The 18,721-nt window shown below is 39.2% G+C and overlaps 1 long non-coding RNA gene across 1 annotated transcript in view; it reads right to left on the bottom strand.

The window, feature by feature from the left end:
* Positions 1-18,721, bottom strand: part of LOC108400019 (uncharacterized) — a 143,463-nt gene that overhangs the window by 19,927 nt on the left and 104,815 nt on the right. The gene's annotated exons all lie outside the window — the stretch shown is intronic.

Raw genomic sequence — 18,721 nt, 5'->3', positions numbered from 1 at the left:
CTGGAAGAATGGAGGCTTGCAATAGATGCTAAGTTCTGGTAAAGAAGAGAAAGGAAATTGTATACCTTGGGTACCTATTATGCACACTGTTGCACTACTGTTTTGAATATTGTGGAATAAAGTGTAAGAGGACACATACTCTAATGCAAATTCATGTGTTTGTAGATTTCTGGATAAAACTGCAAGAAATAAATAGGATCATAGGCTCTCCTTCCCCTCATACCTATGAAAATAACTACAAATTAATAAATAACAAAAAGCCAAAAATTCACCAGGAGCTACTTAATAAGAAAAAAGAAAAGCGACAACTTTATACAGCAAACTTGGAAAAGTAGCCACTAAGGATAGGAACAGAAGATTCCACTGACATCTGGTGATATGCTTAACTCTTGATTTCTCAAAGATGTCCTCCAATTTGGGGAAGAGCAGGTGGGAAGAGTGGATGTGCACAAATCCATGGCCATGGGGGAGGTCAAGAGCAAACATTTGATGTAAGAAGTCCCTACACAGCATTCATCCCTTATCCATCCATCCACTCAACAAATATTCCAGTGCCTAGTCTGTGCCAATCGCCCTTCATGGCACTTGAATATAGTGGGGAACAAAGTCCCTGCTTCACATTTTTAATGGTGGCTGAGGCAGAAAGCAAATGATAAAAAATAAAAAACAGGAAAGCATACAATGTTTCTGCTGATGTGAAGAGCTATGAAAAAAAGAATATTAGAGAAGGGGAGAGAGTGTGTATACAACAGCATAATTAGGGAAGCCTTCGCTGAAATCATGACATCTAAGCCAACGCCCGAAGGAGCTGAAGGAGAAGCCATGTGGCACCTGGGAGAAAGTGCTCCAGGCAGGGGACCCACTATGGGCTTGTCTGGAGGAAGGTGAGGGCCTGGCACATTTGAGGCTCAGCAAGGAAGCCAGTGTGGCGTGAGCCGAGTGAGCTGAGGTACTGGAAGGTGGTATCAGGGGCCACCACGCACAGGGACCAGGGGGCCACTGAGGGACTTTGGTTTTGAGTAAGTGACGCGGGAGCCTTTGGAGGATTTTGAGCAGGAGAGTGACATCATCTGGCAAATAATAGTAAAGGACTGTTATGGCAGCGGCAATGAATATGGAGCAAGGGCCACTGGGACCAGCTTTTCCTATTGCCTCATGCGAGATGGTGAAGCGAACAGGAGGCACATCTAAACGGCGGGTGGTGGGACCCAGTACGGGATATTTCGTGGGACCTGAGAAGAAAACCCATTCAGGGGTTTTCAACCAGCAGCTGAGCTTTGCTCTCACCCCATTTCCTGAATCCTGAGTCCAGAAGAATGTTCAACAAGAAGCATCAAGTCAGATGAATTTAAAGAAAAGTAACAAGACCACCTGATGAAAAACAAAGCCAAATAAGATCAATAATGTGATTTCCCTCATAGACATTGAGAAGTGACTGGTGATTACCATGGGGGAGGTGCTGGGGTGGGTGGGTTGGGAGAGTGAAGGGGATAAAGGGGCACAGAATTTCTCAATCCTAATATAAGTTAGTCACAGGGATGGTACTACAGCAGGGATAGTAGAGCCAGTGATTTTGTAACATCTTTCTATGTTGACAGATAGTAACTGCACTATTGGGGTGAGAATTTAATAATATGGGTAACTCTTGAACCACTGTGTTGTATTCTTGAAAATATAAGGTGTTATATCAACAATACTTCAAAAAATAACAATAATAATGTCTTTTCCACATCGAATCAAAGCAAAGGTCTGGGCAGAGCTCACCATGCTAAGGATGAAAAAGAAAGTCAGGGAAATGGCATTTCAACTATGCAAGCATTCTAGAACACAAACGGGAAAGGAAACACAATCTGAAAAGAACAATAAAAGTCTCAGTATGAAGTCATTTATACAAGACTGGAAAACAAAATGATGAAGCAATATGCCAGGGAAGCCAAAGAAGATGGCCAGGTTAAGGAAACAACTGAGGGCCCAAGCAACATCCTGCAGATCAAATAAACGGTCAGCCAGCAAAGAACAGACAGGGCACAATGAAAAATTCAACAATAACACAATGAAAGGACTTCAGAACATCACAGTGAATGCAAAGGGCAAAGAGGAACTGAACAAACCAATTAGAGATGATGATGGTAATAAGGACTAAGCTGGCCCATGGAAAGATCACTTAGAATCTGTAAGAGCATGCAACAAATGGAAGAGTGTTTCAGAGATGTCATTTTGTAAGTCCTTTTCATACTATAAAGATACTATATCGGTAAATCATAAGAAATGAATACACTACAGTAAAGCAATACAATTACATGGAGACACTTAGCACATCCTGATCAACATTAACTACAGAGACTGAGGGGAAAAAAAGAGAGTGAGGTGGCATCAAGCTGGTCTCAGTTTCTCCCCAAACTGATACTTTTCCACAAGAAATCAATGCACACAAAGCCCCAAAGAAAGGAAAACGTAACTCAAGAATATTAAAACTTGAGTTTTATATTGAAGATATTTTCAAACATTAAAGAATTCAGGAACTTTATAAGTCCCTTTAGAAAATACACTGGAAGGCTAATTCAATCACAGGATGAATTTATTAAGCACCCGTACACACCTCCAGAGTGAAGACATTACGATTAAAAGAACTAGCAACAGGGATTAAATCCGTTTAAGTAAGTGTAAACAACAGCACAACAACACAAATTTTGATTGGTGAACAGAATGTGTCCTCAATCATTTTAAGTTTAAAATTATAAAAGTAACAAAAGTCAAAGGGAAAAGGTAGGAGATAGGAGAAAGTGCCAGAATATGAATCACCTCACCTTTCATAGTAGATTAATTAGTACTGCCTGGAAAATGCAAAGACGTAAGTTAAAAGGAAAAAACAAATGACTCCAACTTACTTGATTGGAGTTTTGATTTAACCTTACTTAAATATTTGAGGAAATATACCATCACTGGCAGTGGAGGAAAAAACATGATCTAAATTTCAGCAATTTTTTCAGTTTCACTTCAGTTTCTTGCTTCCATTCAAGTGAAATTAAGTAAGTGTTCTATTTTAGTAAGCCTGTCCAGGGTAGTCTCTAGTTAGCTAGCTATTTAGGTCTCCCATTCTTTTCAACCTATCTAGCTTTGCCCAGGAGTATCTGAGATGATTGTCCACCGAGGATAATGTTGGTTATTTCTTGCTGGTGGAATTTTGGAGTGATTTGCTGCTTTCTTCTTTATAAGGCAAAAAAGCACTTTAAAAATTGTTTTGTTGTGAACATTTATCATTTAGTTAGAAATAAATCTGTATTTTTAAAAAATATTTATTTGTTTTACATAGTGGTAGTCACTGTTTAATGGTATCCAGAAACAGAATTTCTGCAATTTTTTCAGTTTCACTTCAGTTTACTTTTCTTGCTTACTTTCAAGTGAAATTCAGTGTTTTATTTTAGTAAGCATGTCCAGTAATTGGTAGTTTTTGATAGAAATGGACATATTGAGGTCTTGTTATGTGCCAAGTGCTCTGCTCTGCAAAGGGCCTTATATGCCGTTTTCTATACACCTCACATCTTCATGAATGTGTTCCCATTTTAAAGATGAGGAAATTAATGCTCCTGTATGTTAGGTATGATATCACATACTCCCAAGCAGCTGAGAGGGACCTCAAATTCACATTTGAATTCCAAGTCTGTTCATCCAGTTATCAGATTTGTAATGAGTCCCCACTCTGTCCCACCCATGATGGCACAATTCCTAGACTTCCTCCTAATGACTAATTTTAACTAAGAATTTCCTCTTTAGATGATTACAGTAAAGTATATGGCAATATTTTATACTAATTTAAAGACTCAAATTCATAAACCATCCCAAAAGGGTGCATCTATTTAGTTTTCCTTTCATCTTTTCTTTGAGGATGAAATAATTACTAATTTCACATATACCCTGCAGATTAATTTAATTAAAAAAATAAAATACACTGAAATTGGAACGAAAGTGTTTGTTTATGATTCTTTCGGCTGCACATTTATGCCTTGTGTACTTTCTGTATGTAGCTTTATTTCACAATTTTCTTTTAAGTTTTTTAAAAAATACTGTTAAACATGACTTATCAGTGTGTTTTACTTGAATTCAATTTTATCTGTGATAGTAAAACATAGATGATTAACCATATTTATTAAAATGTATATATAATTCTGACGATCTACCTATTGCTACATATCAAATCACCCCCAAAATGAGCAACTGAGAACAACAAACATTTATTATCCCACACTTGCTCGGTCAGGAATCCATGCACAGCTTAGCTAGATGCATCAGGTTCAGTCTCACAGAGTCAGAATGATTGAGCAGGGCAGCCATCACCATGCTCAGATGGGAAGGAGCTGCTTCCAATCTTACCATGTGGCTGTTAGCTGGCCTAAAGTCTCCACTGGCTGCTGATCAGAGTCATCAGTTATTTAACCACATGAATTTCTCAATAGGTCTGCTCAAAAAACAGCCATTCACTTCTCCTAGAGTGAGAGATCTCAGAGAGAGAGAGAAAGGGAGACCCAAGATGGAAGCTGCAGTCTTTTCATGACCTAATCTCAGAAGTTACATACAATCACCTCTGCCTTAATCTCGAGGGACTAAATCCAGCTGTCACAAGTGGGAGGGGATAACACAAGAGTATGAATAGCTGGAGGTGGGGTGGTTCAGAGCCAGGCTAGAGGTTGCTCACCATGGACTGGAAAGCCATGTACCAAAATGTTAGCAGCAGTTGCCTCTAGTAGCAGATTGGAAATATGGAAATATGGCTGACTTTTATATTATTTTTATTGCTTCCCTGCCTTTCTAAATTGTCCATGGTGCAGAGGTAGAAATGGTTGAACAGGCTCTGTATATAAATTTTGCTTTTGTCACTCACCATTTGGATAAGGGTTAGTCTTATTAAGCCTTGCTTTCCCCAGCACTTACTTCTTAAGATTGTTGTGAAGATCAATGTAATTTGTATGTGAAGCACTTACATAGTAGCACACTTTAAGAGCTTATTAAATGTGGGTACTTCTCATTAATCAGTATATAATTTTTGAAATATGAAAAAGGAGATGGGTGGAAGTTATAATAATACAAAAATGAGTTATCCCATTTATACTTACCCTTATATTTTCATCAGCAGTGGAGGGATATGAACACATAAAACACAGGAAAAGTAAGAGCAAATAATATAAGCAAATGCTACAATGCTAGATCAAACCATAAATTAAGAAATCAGAAATAAAGAGAAAATGGACAGTGGAGTTGTTGTGGAGAGGGATGGATTTCAGAGGAGGCAGGACAGGCTGTGGACAGGCTGAAGTGCAGGATTAGAGGATCTGATATTCTGGCCAGTCCCTCATTTACTGAGTACCTCCTCTGTGCCAGCCACTGAGGATAGTGTTGAATAAGACAGAATGTATACCTTCAGAAAACTGACCATCTGGAAGGCAGGGACATTAAAAAGAAGACCCTTCCAAAATATCTGGTGACTTCAGAGGTAGAAGTAAGCATTTAACCAATGACTATTTGCTGAGCACCTACTATGTGCAGGTCTTGTAGGGGATGCCAGAAACCACTGCCCTCTAAGAGCTCAATGCACATGCAGGAGATGGCCAGCTAAACAGGCAATCTCAAGACAATGTATCAAATGTTAAAATGATCAGAGAGTCTTTTTTAAAGAGGTTACTCATGAAAATGGGAGGGCAGAGGAGAGCAAATGAGTGGTTTAGGGAGTAAAGGAAGCTTTCGTGGGGAAGGTCATACCTAAACTGAGACCTGTTAAGCTAAACCAGGAAGGGAATTCTAGTTGAAGGAACATCCTAAGCACAGGGTGCTATGGCAACCCAGAGAAAAAATTACATGACTGAGAGACAACAGGCTACACAGTTTAGACAGGTCAATCAAGGTCAGGTTATGGAACATTCAAAACTGGAGATCCCAGAAATTAGGGAACAGGTTTAAAATCTGCAGAGAGCAATGACATAGTGGATGCTCTGTTTAAGGATGACCTTGTGTTTTCTTCAGAGGAAGTGTAAGTGAACGGTAAGCTCAGCACCTGTGGAGGAGGTGACCTTGACATCAGAAGTTGACTTCACCTGGAGTCATCCTCCCAGGGTGACTTCCGTAAGTGCCAATAACATCTGGGCTAGAAGTCCACTGTAGTTTATTCTAAGTTCTACAGAACCATGTGATGCTTGTAGAAACAATTAGTCTCATGCATCCTAGAGCAACAAAGAGAATGAGAGAGGAGAGACTCAACAGGGGTCCTTGCAGAAGGCATATGTAATAGCGGAGACACCAACAGAGGTGACACCAACAGAGGCAGAGAGTAGGGCCACCAACAGGATGGGAGAAGTTATTAGTCCTCACCACTGTCGGGCAGCCATCTGATTTTACTATTCTGGGGCCGGTTAACTGTGGGCTAGTCCCTTCATCTTTGTAACCCAAGTTTCACATATGTAAAATAAAGATAATAACCTCTATTTCACACGATGGCTGCAGCAATAAATTGAGATTATGAAAGAACAAAGGACTATCCAACTGTAAAGTAACTTTACTTTTTATTAAGCAGAGAATAGAGTGTAATTGTTAATGCTTGGACTCTGGACTCGAAGTTTGGGTTCAAATTCCAGTCTTTCAGTTATTAGCTGTATGATCTTGGGAAAGTTACTTACCTTCTCTGGGTCACCAATCGCTTGTCTTTATGATGGAGAAAGTAATAACAGGGACTTCAGAGTTGTTATGAGGCATAAATGATTAATCCATATAAAATGCTAAAACAATGCAGGCATGTTATAAACTCTTAATAAATCTCAGTAAGTAGCACTAGTAGCTGTTGCTATTGTATAGCAACACCGGTAATAGCAACAGTATTTCTAGACTCTGTGACTCTGATTTTTGTGCTATTTTTTTAAAGCCTACAGACCTTTCTGGCTCTTTTCCATCTTTATTTTTTTCTTCTTCCTTTTTTTATTGAAGTATAGTTGATACACAATCTTATGTTAGTTACATAAGTATACAACACAGTGGTTCACCAGTTACCCACATTATTAAATCCTCACCCCCACTAGTGCGATTACTATCTGTCAGCATAGGAAGATGTTATAGAATCATTGGTTGTTTTTTCCCTGCTGTACTACTGCCCCTGTGACCAACTTATATTACGACTGAGAAATACTGTGCCCCTTTGTCCCTCTCACCTTCTCACTGGACTCACCCCAGCCCCACCTCCATAGTAACCACCCAGCACTTCTCAGTGTCTCTGCATCCACTGCTGTTCTGTCCATTTTGTTTTGTTTTTTTGTTTTAGCTTCCACAAATAAATGAAGTCATATGGTATTTGTCTTTCTCCATCAGGTTCATTTCACTTAGCATAATCCCCCCTAGGTCCATTCATATTGTCACAAATGGCAGGATTTCTTTCTTTTTATGGCTGAATAATATTCCATTGTGTCTATGTACCACATCTTCTTTATCCATTCATCTACTGATGGACACTTTGGTTGCTTACATATCTTGGCTATTGTAAATAATGTGGCAATAAACATAGGGGTGCGTATATCTTTTTGAATCAGGGATTTTGTTGTTTTTGGGTAAATTCCTAGAAGTGAAATTACTCAGTATGACCCTGATTTTTATATGATCCAGATGGGGTTGAAAAATAAGATGTGAATGCAAATGAGATTTAATTAGCACCTCAAAGTAAATTCATGTATCTTGTGCTTCTCAAATCTAATAGCAAGATTGTGGCATTATTTCCACATTAAATATGAAAAAACAGAGACTTGGAGAAGTTACATGAATTTCTTATGATCACACAACCAGAAAATGCAAGGGGTTAGCCTCAAGTTTCTTGATGCCAAATTTAGCGCTCTTTCTGATAAGCTGAGCTGTCTCTCTGTGCTGGGTATGGCATGCTTTAAAAAGAATGACTTTGAGGCATCTCACCAGGAATTTCCTTTAGATTGAGCTAAAATCAAACTATGTGATATTATCAGGTCCTGCTGTTCCTTTAAAAAGCTTTTGTCTTCTCTGGTATTGTCTTTCTGCTTTCTCCTCTAAGAAGAAATTTTCAATTAACCATTAGCTTATGTTGCAAACATTTGTTCTTAAATGCACTCATTCATTCTTGTAGGTGATTAAGGATGATGGGTATATAAATATACAAGTACATAAATGACAAGCCAAACCATGTACATATGGTAATTTAATTTTGAGATGAGCACCATGTTTATGCACTTCTATCAGGCTGCCTACTTTTGATGAATGTGCAATTTCTTACCCACCATTTTATCACTGCCAGTATTTAAATAAATATCGTAAGTGCAGTACTAGCGAAACCATCTATGCCATACAAATAATTTGCGGCTGGGAAAAATAAGCAATGGGTCTGCTCTAGATTCTAAATTTGGTAAATTGACTCCCTGCTCTGTTAATGCCGTGTGTTTAGCAGATGTCCGGGGATCTGGGCCATGCCACTGGGCAAAGTAACATTGATCCTAGATAGGAGTAAAAGATTTAAGATGAAGTTCAATCATTTGACTGAAAATTGCCAAGAATATTCCAGAAACTTTCATAGATTATAGAATTTTAGAGTTATTTAAAAAGAAGGGCCACCAAATCCAGGTAAGTGAGATTAATCATGGATAAAAGACGAGGAAGGGCTTCCAAGTACATAGAAACTGGGTGAAAATAGGATGGCTTTGTGCAGGGACTTGGGGAAGTTCAGTGCTGCCAAAGACAAAATAGCAGAGATGAGGCAGAGGCTGACAAAGGCCAGGTTGTGGAGGGCCTTACATGCCACACAAATGGATGTAGACTTTACCCTGGGGCCACAGGAAGGTTTCAGGCAAGGAGTGGCCTGGTCAAGTGCACATTTTTGGTAAATCATGCCACTGAAAATGTGGAGAGGAGTTGGAAGGATGGTGTTTGATTTCCACAGCAGGCTGAAACTCCGGGCATTCTTTGTGCTTCATCCACTGTTGTGTGTGGTCTGAGGTTTCCCCAGCGCCACTCTCTTCCCTCCATAGCAAGCAGGCTTGGAGAGGGATTTCAGGAAGCCAGGAACATTCTGGGTTGTCAAAATCAAAACTTATAATCATCTTTGACCATGAGTAAAGTTGAAAATGTTAATAGGTTTCATAGGGCTCCATGCTGAGGTAGCTCTTCTGATACGATGTAAAACCATAATCGTGATCGGGTAGCCATGCAGTCTCTGAGGGCTCTTCCGCACCCCTCAGGGTGTTGGCTGGGGCTAAGCTATCAGGTTTTGCAAACCCTAGCTCATTAGTTCCTCGGGGCTGTCCCATCCCTACATCTCACACTGCAACTTCACCACTCCCTGAAACTCTGGGTTTGAAGTAAAACTGAACATTCCAAACGAACCACTTTTGGAGACCCTGCTGTCATCACCTCCCTGAACTTCTCCTGCCAGATGAGGCTCTTTTCTTTAACTGCATGCCCACTTAGTGAATGTTGGGTTGACTCAGATTCTGCGTATTAAAACACTGGGCTTGGACTCCAGTGATTCAATTGGTTTCGATTCTGGTACTGCAGCTTTCTGACTGTCTGACCTGTCAATGCATTTAACATTTTGTGCCTCAACTTTCCCATCTGTGAATTAGGAAACTAACTAGATGGTGCGCGAGGAAGCTTTGAGCTCCCTAATATTCTGTGACTACAAAACATCCTGTTACTCATAGTTGTCCTGGGTAAAATGAAATAAGCCGTGATCCCCACCATCATGATGGAGCCAAAATATTCATAGTAGGCAAGTATCCAAATGACGCTGTAGGCAAATGCTCAGTAACGTGAAAAACTCTTTAGGTCTATGAGGAAAGAAGCTACAAAGTACAGTATGATTCCATTTTTGTAAAATAAATGTATACATAGAAAAAAAAGACCTGAAGGACAGTTTCATGGTCATGTTTAGTGATGAAATTTTCCTTGTTTTTTTTAGTATATATATATACATACATATACATATATATATATATATATATACTTTTTTTATAAGGAAGTTACATTATTTTTACAGTAATTAAACAAGGCCTTGTAAAATAGACTTATTCTCTGGTTTGTCATGGATCCATGGATCACTATTATGAGGAAGATGTGGCAGATGATATGGTATTTAATCTGGAATGTGATGATCTAATAGGAGTCATTTATTTTTCAGCAACCCCTCCATCTATCCATTGTCCCTTTCTTTCCTCCAAATACATCATAGGTTTTTTCTCATGAGTAAGCACCAACTTCACCCACTATAGTGTATATTACTTGAAGTCAAAAAGTAGTTCTCCTGGTTATCCTGGGTCCTCTCCAAAAAGAGCAAACATTTGTCCTCCAGAATGTATGGAGTAAATAAACTTGGACTTATTACAGGAGTTTTGTTGAAGATAGGGGTGTTGATTAACACCTAGCTCTATGGACGCTTCTGCAAAAATCCTGTCTGGTTTCTCAATGGTTGGTGCACCAGTCTCCCAAATCTAAGGTCATGAGTTCACTTCCTGCATCACTCACCTTCATTACTTCTTTTGCAACTTGAACAAAAAATCCCCAAAATATAGAAGTCACTGCACTGGGAAAGCTAAGTAGAGGCCGAGGAACAAACTAGCAAAGTACAAGGGGCCTGCGACACAGATGGATGGTCCTATCCTATGCTGAAGCCATGAGTCATTAGGTTAGGGCAGACAGATGGAAGGCATGGAAAAGGAAGGGAGAAACTCCACCTCCTGGACCCAGGCTAAACCAAGACAAACTCAGCCCTGGGAAAAGAACAGTTGTCAGTGGCACTGCCTCTCTTTAAATACAACTTATCTAGCCAACAATACCCAAACATACATCTATGGCCTAGACCCATCTCCCAAACTCCAGCCTGATATATTCAACTCTCAACTTGATAGCCCCACCTGGACATCTAACTAATCTCTCAAACTCAGAATGTCTTAAACTGAACTCCTGATCCTCCCAAACCCAGGCTGCCGGCAGCTTTCTCGTCTCGGTGGGTGGCAATCTCATCCTTCCAGTTGCTTAGGCTGAAATCTAGGAATAGGAGCCATCTGTGCAGTCTCTCCTCTCACACCTCACATTCAGTCTGTCAGGAAATACTCGTGGTTCTCTCTTCAGGAGCTATCAGAATTCAATCACTCCTCGGCAACCGCACCGCCACCTCTCTGGTCCAAGCCATCATCCTCTTTCACATGCAATACTGCAATAACCTCCTGACTTCCCCCACCTTCCTTAACTCCCTGTAGTCTATTCTAAGCACGGCGGACAAAGTGATCTTAAGCCATTTATTTTTTTATGCCACTCCCTTGATTACAATATTGTACTAGTCCCCCTTTCACTTGAATATATAAAACCCAAAGTTTTTTTGTAGGCAATGGTCTAGAAGACCCAGTATGATCTGGTCCCCATTGCTTCTGTGGCCTCATCTCACTCACTCAGCTCTTGGCACTCCACTCTCCTTACCACTCCTTCTACACAATCATCCACTGCTTATTATTCGTGGTGGTGTGCAGACATTTTATCTAACTGTTGAGTAATATGAATAGCTAGTATTTGAAATCTCGTATCTGCATAGTAGTTAAATTACTTCTGCATATGATGTATCATCTAATCTTCATAATAGTGTTGTGAACTAAGTATTACTTTTCCCATTTTACATATAATAAATCTGAGTTCAGAGAGGTTAAGCAACTTGTTGAGGGTCATATGGCTGGTAACTGGTGTGCTTGTATTCAGTATGGCTCTGTTTAACCCTAATGGGAGAAAAAAGACTTAATGTTGATTGATTCCTACTAGATGAAGGTCCTTTATACTTAGTAATTTCATGTAATTCCCTCTAATCTATCATCTTCTCTCCTTCCATTATGTCCTATTCCATTATGCAAAGTATCTTGTACATAGTAGGTGATCACAAAATGTTGATAATGATCATTGTCATCATGTCATTTTTACAAATTCTATTCTGAGTCCTTGCTTCTGTTGTCATGTTCTTTTTAGTTGAAAGAGCCTTGTAGGCTGAAAGTCTAGATGGCTAAATCAGTGGGTAAAAATTGTCTGTGTTTCTTTTCTTCTCCCTAAAAATGATCACCTACTTATTCTCATTGTCTGCTCTATGGCAATTCCCAAGAGAATATTTGGTTCATTGAGTTCCTACCTAATTCCCTTCCCACCAACAGTGCAGTTATTCAACTCGCCAATTGTAGATTTCCAAGTGGCCTCTCAGTTCTCTTTCATAAAAGTCAATATGCTCCAACTCTTCGCTATTCCCTAAATAGTCCATTTATATCTTTAAATATAATTCTTTTTCTTCCTTTGCAGAAAGTATTCACAGCTTGGTCAGTTATCTAATCAATACTTTTTGACTAGTCACCAATGTATTTGCTTAGTCCCTAATGTAGGCTAATTCCTGATTTAGGAATTGGGAATAGAGATAGGATACCAGTCCTGTGGTGGTACAACAATGGATAAGGAACCAACGTAGTTTTAGTGTATTCTTAGGATATAAATTTGAGCTAGAAGGTAAGAGATCAGTCAGTCTCCTTTTCACAGATATTAAAACTGAGTCCCAGATTTTTAAAGGTAGTTTCCAGCTTTCATGCCAATTATTTTTATCCCAACAGTCTTTAAATTTTAAAAATATTGGTATCCATTTCAAAAAATACCACAATTAAGCAGTTTTAATGTTTCATAATTTTGTTAATTGAAGATGTCAATTAGGGCTTCTAATTAGCATGAGGTTGTGTTGCTACATTCAATTGATTTCACTTCAACAAAATTAGAAAACCTTGACATTTTGCTGAGCCCATGCATTAACAAGAAAGCTGAACATATTTCTTCCATTGTGATGTCCACGACTGTGTGTGTGTGTGTGGACTCCAAGGGATTCAGGAAGTACAGTTTGGAAAAACTTGCCGAGATAGGAGAATAATAATGCCAATGTCAAGACCAGAGCCCTGAGTCTATTCCCACTCATACCTATTCATATATCATTCATTCAGTAACCACTCCTTGAGCCCCAGTTGTGCTCTAGCCACTCTTAAATGCACTGTGATAAAAAGAGCTGCAGAAGCTCTCAGAGAAGAAGGGAGCAGAGAAGTGGGCTTGTGAGCAGCAAACCAAAGTGGTTAGACAGAGTGAAGAAATAGTAGCAGAAGGATGGAGAAAGTGGGAAGGGATCTGGTTTAAAAGAGTTTATGTATCATTCTAAGGAGTCTAAATTTTATTTCATAAGCAGTAACAGCTGAGTGAGGCTTTTGACTTAAGAAAATGGCAATGGTCACTTTATGTTTTCCAAAGGCAGCAATGTGAGATGTATGTTAGCCTGGGGGGGGAAAGATCAGAACCAGAAGATCACATCAGAGACTTGCCCAGTAATCTAAGCAAGCATATTTGAGGGCCAAAACAATGGGAAGGGAGGAGTAAAAGGGCATCGATACAAGGAATATCTAGCATGTTAGGTAGGACTGGAGTAGCAGGAAGGAGGAATTATAAATTGCTATATGTGTCCTATAAGGCAATTTAGCAGTCACTCAGTCTCCTTACTGAGATCAACATATGCCATGGGCCATGTGACCCTCTCCAAGTTGCCCTCAGCTTACCAGGCCAGAAGTAGACCCCTGACCCCAAATAGGTCAGATTTTCTTTCCTGGAAATCTTACAGTGAGCTACTGAGACTTAATTTTCCATTCACTGGGAAGTCCTAGAGTGTAAGGTTGGCACCACGGAGACTCAAAGGCTGGCATCTGTTTCGAGCCATGAACAAGCAGTTGAATGTAGTATCTCCAGCAGAGAATGGAGGCAACTCCCAAATAGAACAAAATAAAAATGAAGGACCACGTCATCCAGAGAAACAGCAAGGGTGGGAAGGGGAGGGGGAGAAAACCAGAGGCCTAGGTAATGGATCACAGTCTCTGAATCATAAGGAAAGAAACTGGAAATCATTCTTCCACCAAAGCAACAAGACCTACCCATCCCACCTGAAGGTGGTCCGAACAGAATGTCGTCTTCCCCTTCAGAGTGGTTTCAGGAGGCAGAAGATGAGAACCTGGTAAGGAATGCCTCAGGAGGCATGACGGCCCTGATTCTGTGACACAAATATGACACAAAGAGCTTGTGTCGTAGAATGCCTTAGAAATGTGACAAATCAAAGTTTGCCTGCTTTTTAAGAAAGGAAGCCTTCCACAGGAACAACTGGGTAACCACAGTCATTATATTTACATATTCATTCAGCAGCAGTAAATTTCAATGCCACATTATGATTGGGGGTTTTCTCAAGAATGTCTGTGGTGAAGGGGTAACAAAAAGCCTCATTGAAGGAAAGTAGAAATGCATATGTGGAGGCCACTGTTCCAGGTGGACACAGACACACAGAAGTTTGTCAGACATTTCCCACCACGGAGAAGCTTGTACTCCAGATGACATGACAGTATAATGCTAAGTGTGGTGGAAATTTGAACAAGAAACCCTAAGAATCAAAATGGGGATACTTACATAGGCCAAGGAGAGATGGAGAAGTTTTCCAAGGAGGAGGTGTCTGAGTATTACAGAATAAGCAGAAAGTCACTGGTTGACTAAAGGTGAAAGAAAATGCCGTGTAGGAATGAGCACACATTTCCTCCCAATCGTGTTCCATGTGTGTAGGCACTGGTTCTAAAAGAAAACCTTAAGACTCAAAAGCAGCATCTAAATTTTTTGAATTAATGAGCTGATGTGTTCTTCTTTGAGTCCTAACTAGTCTTAATATATCTGGTGTATACCTCCATGGTGGTAAACCCTATGTGAGCTTTGGAGTCCAACAAACTAGCCCCATAAGTTGCATTCTGACATTTCCCAGCTGTGTGACCTTGAGCAAGCTGCCTAATATCTCTGTGCCTCAATGTTCTAAACCAGGGGCTAATGCCTACTTTACTGGATGGTTTTGAGAATTACACAGTAGGAAGCACATGAAGGGCTTAATGTACTTTCAGTAATCAGAAAATATTTATAATTAAGCTACTTAAGAAAAAGCTTATGGTTCATGTTCCATTATCCAGTAAAATCATCTCAAAGCTGTAAATATCTTGACAAATGTGATTAATTCATCTACAATGTCTTTTTAAAAATATTACAGGAAGTTAGGAAAGGAAAAATTTTACCTACTGTGTCTGTCCAAACAGAACACGTACCCCTCACACATCTCCAAAACTCCTTCCCACGATACTTGCAATTTAAAATAGCTCAGGTCCTGGTATTCATGTTCTGATTCTTTTTGCAAACATTGTTTCCAGGTATTTTCTCTTATGTTTTTCCTTTGAATTATTGTTCAAAATTCTTTAGTACTGGATGTGTCATAAATTTATTCAACTTGCCCCCTATTGATAGATATTTGAATTATTTACAACCCTACGTTGTTAAAAATAATACTGTATTACCTTCATATATTCCATAAACATTTATTAAGCATCTACTAAATGCAAGACACAATTCTGCCATGTGGGTTTCAGAAGTTTATTCTAGCAGAAACTCCACTTACATGAAGTTTCTGATCTAGTGGAATACAGCTAGATCATTAGGCAGATTAATAGATACAATGAGAGAGATTGGGTGGGTGCTATAACAGATATCCAGTAACACTTCTAGAACAAGGGACTGTATTTGGCTTTAACTCAAGATTAATGAAGCAAAACATAGGAAGATTAAGCTGGAATAGATAGGGCAGATCATATAAGATCTTGAGGTCTGGGTTTGAGATTCTGGACTACTTTCTATGACTGATGGGTTACCATTCATTGAGGCATCATAGAATAATGGTTAATGAAAATGCACAGATCCAGCAATGAAAGGTGTGTCAAACCATGATATGCTTATGATGAATACCAGGAAGTCATTAAAATAAGTGGTAGAAAAATAACTCATGGTTTGAAAATGATTTACAATATTAATCTACATAGAAAAGTAAGACCAAAAAGCAATATATCTAGTGTAATCTCAATGTTGTATCAGAAACAAAATGTTAAAAAAAAAAGCTGGAAAGATTTGTCAACAATTTCTTCCTGGTTATTTTAGCGTATAGGGACTATGAGTGATTTCATCTTCTTTTTTGTGCTTTGCTGCCTCTATTCCATTTTTAACTGAGCACTTAGTATAATCCTAATTGTTCAGTATTTGGATTGTCTCTGATTTCCATTATCAGAAGTAATGGCTTGATGAACATCCTTGTTTGTACATAAATATTTGTATGCATCTGTTAATTCATGTAAGTAGAATTTGCAGATCAAGAGGTTTTCCCACAGGATGTATGTGACTGTAGCATTTACATTTTCAACATAGAAAAATAAAAAGTAAGGGCTCTGAAACCAGACTACATGTTTGAATGCAAGCCCTACCACTTCTTAGAATATAACTTCAAGCAAAGTTACATAGTTTCTGTTTCTAGTTTTGCTCTTTTTAAAATGAGGGTATTAATTCTATTTCCTCACGAGATTGTTGTGAAGATTGGATGTGCTCATTCCTGAAGGGCTTACAGCAGTGCCCGGGACCTGGTAAGTGCTTAATAAATGTTAGAAATCGTGAATTCTTGTTATTGGTAATGTGATAAAAAGTTGTTATATTTTGTTTTCCCCTGGTACTTTTTTTTGTCATTTAATGTTTTCTATTGGGACACTATGTCATATCCTCTAATTCATCCTTTAGTGTCATAATTTCTTCCTCTCTCCACTTTAGAAAATTCTCTATAAAGATAATTCCCAAGTTACAGGACATGAACCATTTCTTTTTGCTCTTGATACTTTAAAAAATGTTCTTTAAACTATCCAACCACTAGTCACAATATATTTTGGCATGGAGTTAGTTAGGATGTAGTTCTACAGTGTCAAAATCAATTTTGTAAGAACACTGGGATCCCTAAAGGATTTCAAGCTTCACTTTTCAAGGGAATATTACAGCTTGAACAGGCATTTGTTCTGAACATTTCCCTCTGGGGGGCCTCACTGAGATATCAGATGAAAGCAGGGAAAAGGTTTATTGTTGTTGATGGGATTTTTTATAAAGTGGAAGGCGCTCCAGTCAGAAACAATTACTTATCATGGAAGAAAGCATGCCTCATATTTTCTGTTTTTTTGTAGAACATAATTCTATCACATAAAATATTCTGCTAAACAAAACCTTTCTTGCAAGATGCAACTCCTTCAGAATTCAGACATATTCTGTATGTTAGCAAAATAAGAAAAGATTCCTTTTCTTAATCCTTTGCACTTTTCCTTACATACCTAAAACTGGCAGATGAATACCCATGACTCACAGGAAGGATCTGAGGTCCAGAAATCAGGATACCTGGTTTTTAGACCTGCTCTGCTACTGATTACCTGGGTTACCTTGTTATAACAGTTACTGTGTAACTTCTCTGAACTTCAATTTTCTATCAGAGGAAGTGAGGCATAGAATCAGCTGATGTCTGATGTTTTACCCAGCCTAACATGCTTTTCCTTATGTTGTCATTTCCTTCTAGACTTGACCCAGAGTTAGGAATGCAATATGAAGTCATTAACTATTACAACAGAATTCCCCTTAGCACTTGGAGAGAGAGGTGAAATTCATGTGCTAACATTTTCTTCTTTAACACACAACCCATATTTAGAAGGTAACTATTAGGTGTCAGGTACTGTTATATGGTGGGGACACATAATGAGCAAAACAGAAACAGTATCTGTTCTTTGAAGCTCACAGCAGATCAGATAATTGAGCAAATGATGACAATTAAATTTGATAGATGCTGTGTGCCAGCATTAGAGGCTGTAATTTTAGAGCTGGACCAACAGTAGAGAAGGCATGAGGTGTCAGTTTCTTTAGGCACCTCCCCAGTCCTCCCGACACCCTTCTTCTGGACTAAGGAGATGTTCCTCCTTCGTGCTTCCATGGCACCCTGTGCTTACTGCCGCCTGATCCCTTAATACATCGCACTGTGTTTAATGTGTCTATCCCATTAGACTGCCTGGCTCTCGAGAAGAACCACTTTGATCTCATTTTGTGCCTCCACCTACAACCCTTACTTCAGCACATAGCATGGATCTTAATGCCTAGTAGGGGCCCAGAAAATGTTTGTTGAATAGAAACGAGAAGTAATTCACTTACAATTTGAGAAGAGCAGTGATAGATGGTGGAACTCAAGATCTAATCAGGATTCAATCAGCCCAGGAGTCAAGGTCAATCTCTGGGCAACCAAGTACTGCCTTAGATGGAAAACATTCAAATAAAGGTACTTCTCTGATGACCTTCATTCTCATATAGAGTTTTATTTTACTGCCCCTGTATCTTTAATCTCCTTCTTTAAAAAGTCACCTTGGAGCACTGAAGCTTAGAGAAGATGTTGGCAAAGCCCTTTGACTTCCCTCTAAGAATGTAAGTACATACATATGCATGATAACCTGATTCCTCTGGCTTTTTCTTCTCAGTATTAAGTTCTTATCAGCAAGTGGTCACCAACCTCATTTCAGGGCACATTTCTAATAAACTCAGGAAAAGAAGGCCAGAATGAACAAAAGTACTCTAACACAACTCTAAGGCATTGGCATCCCCTTGCTGGTTGTCTGAAAGCAGACAGGCAGCCTTCTGATTAAGTTCTGGGGCACTGCCATCACGCAACCTCTTCTCCCAACTTGAAGCAGATGAGTAGCTTTCTGAGTCTGTGGCTGGCTTCGTGGCTGAGGCTCTGCAGGTTAGTTATCAGCTGATACCGTTGCCTCCG

The sequence above is a fragment of the Manis javanica genome, chromosome 2, assembly GCF_040802235.1.
Source record: "Manis javanica isolate MJ-LG chromosome 2, MJ_LKY, whole genome shotgun sequence".
Lineage (NCBI taxonomy): Eukaryota > Metazoa > Chordata > Mammalia > Pholidota > Manidae > Manis > Manis javanica.
The sequence above is the reverse complement of the archived record's forward strand: the minus strand, read 5'-3'. Positions and strand labels throughout refer to the sequence as shown.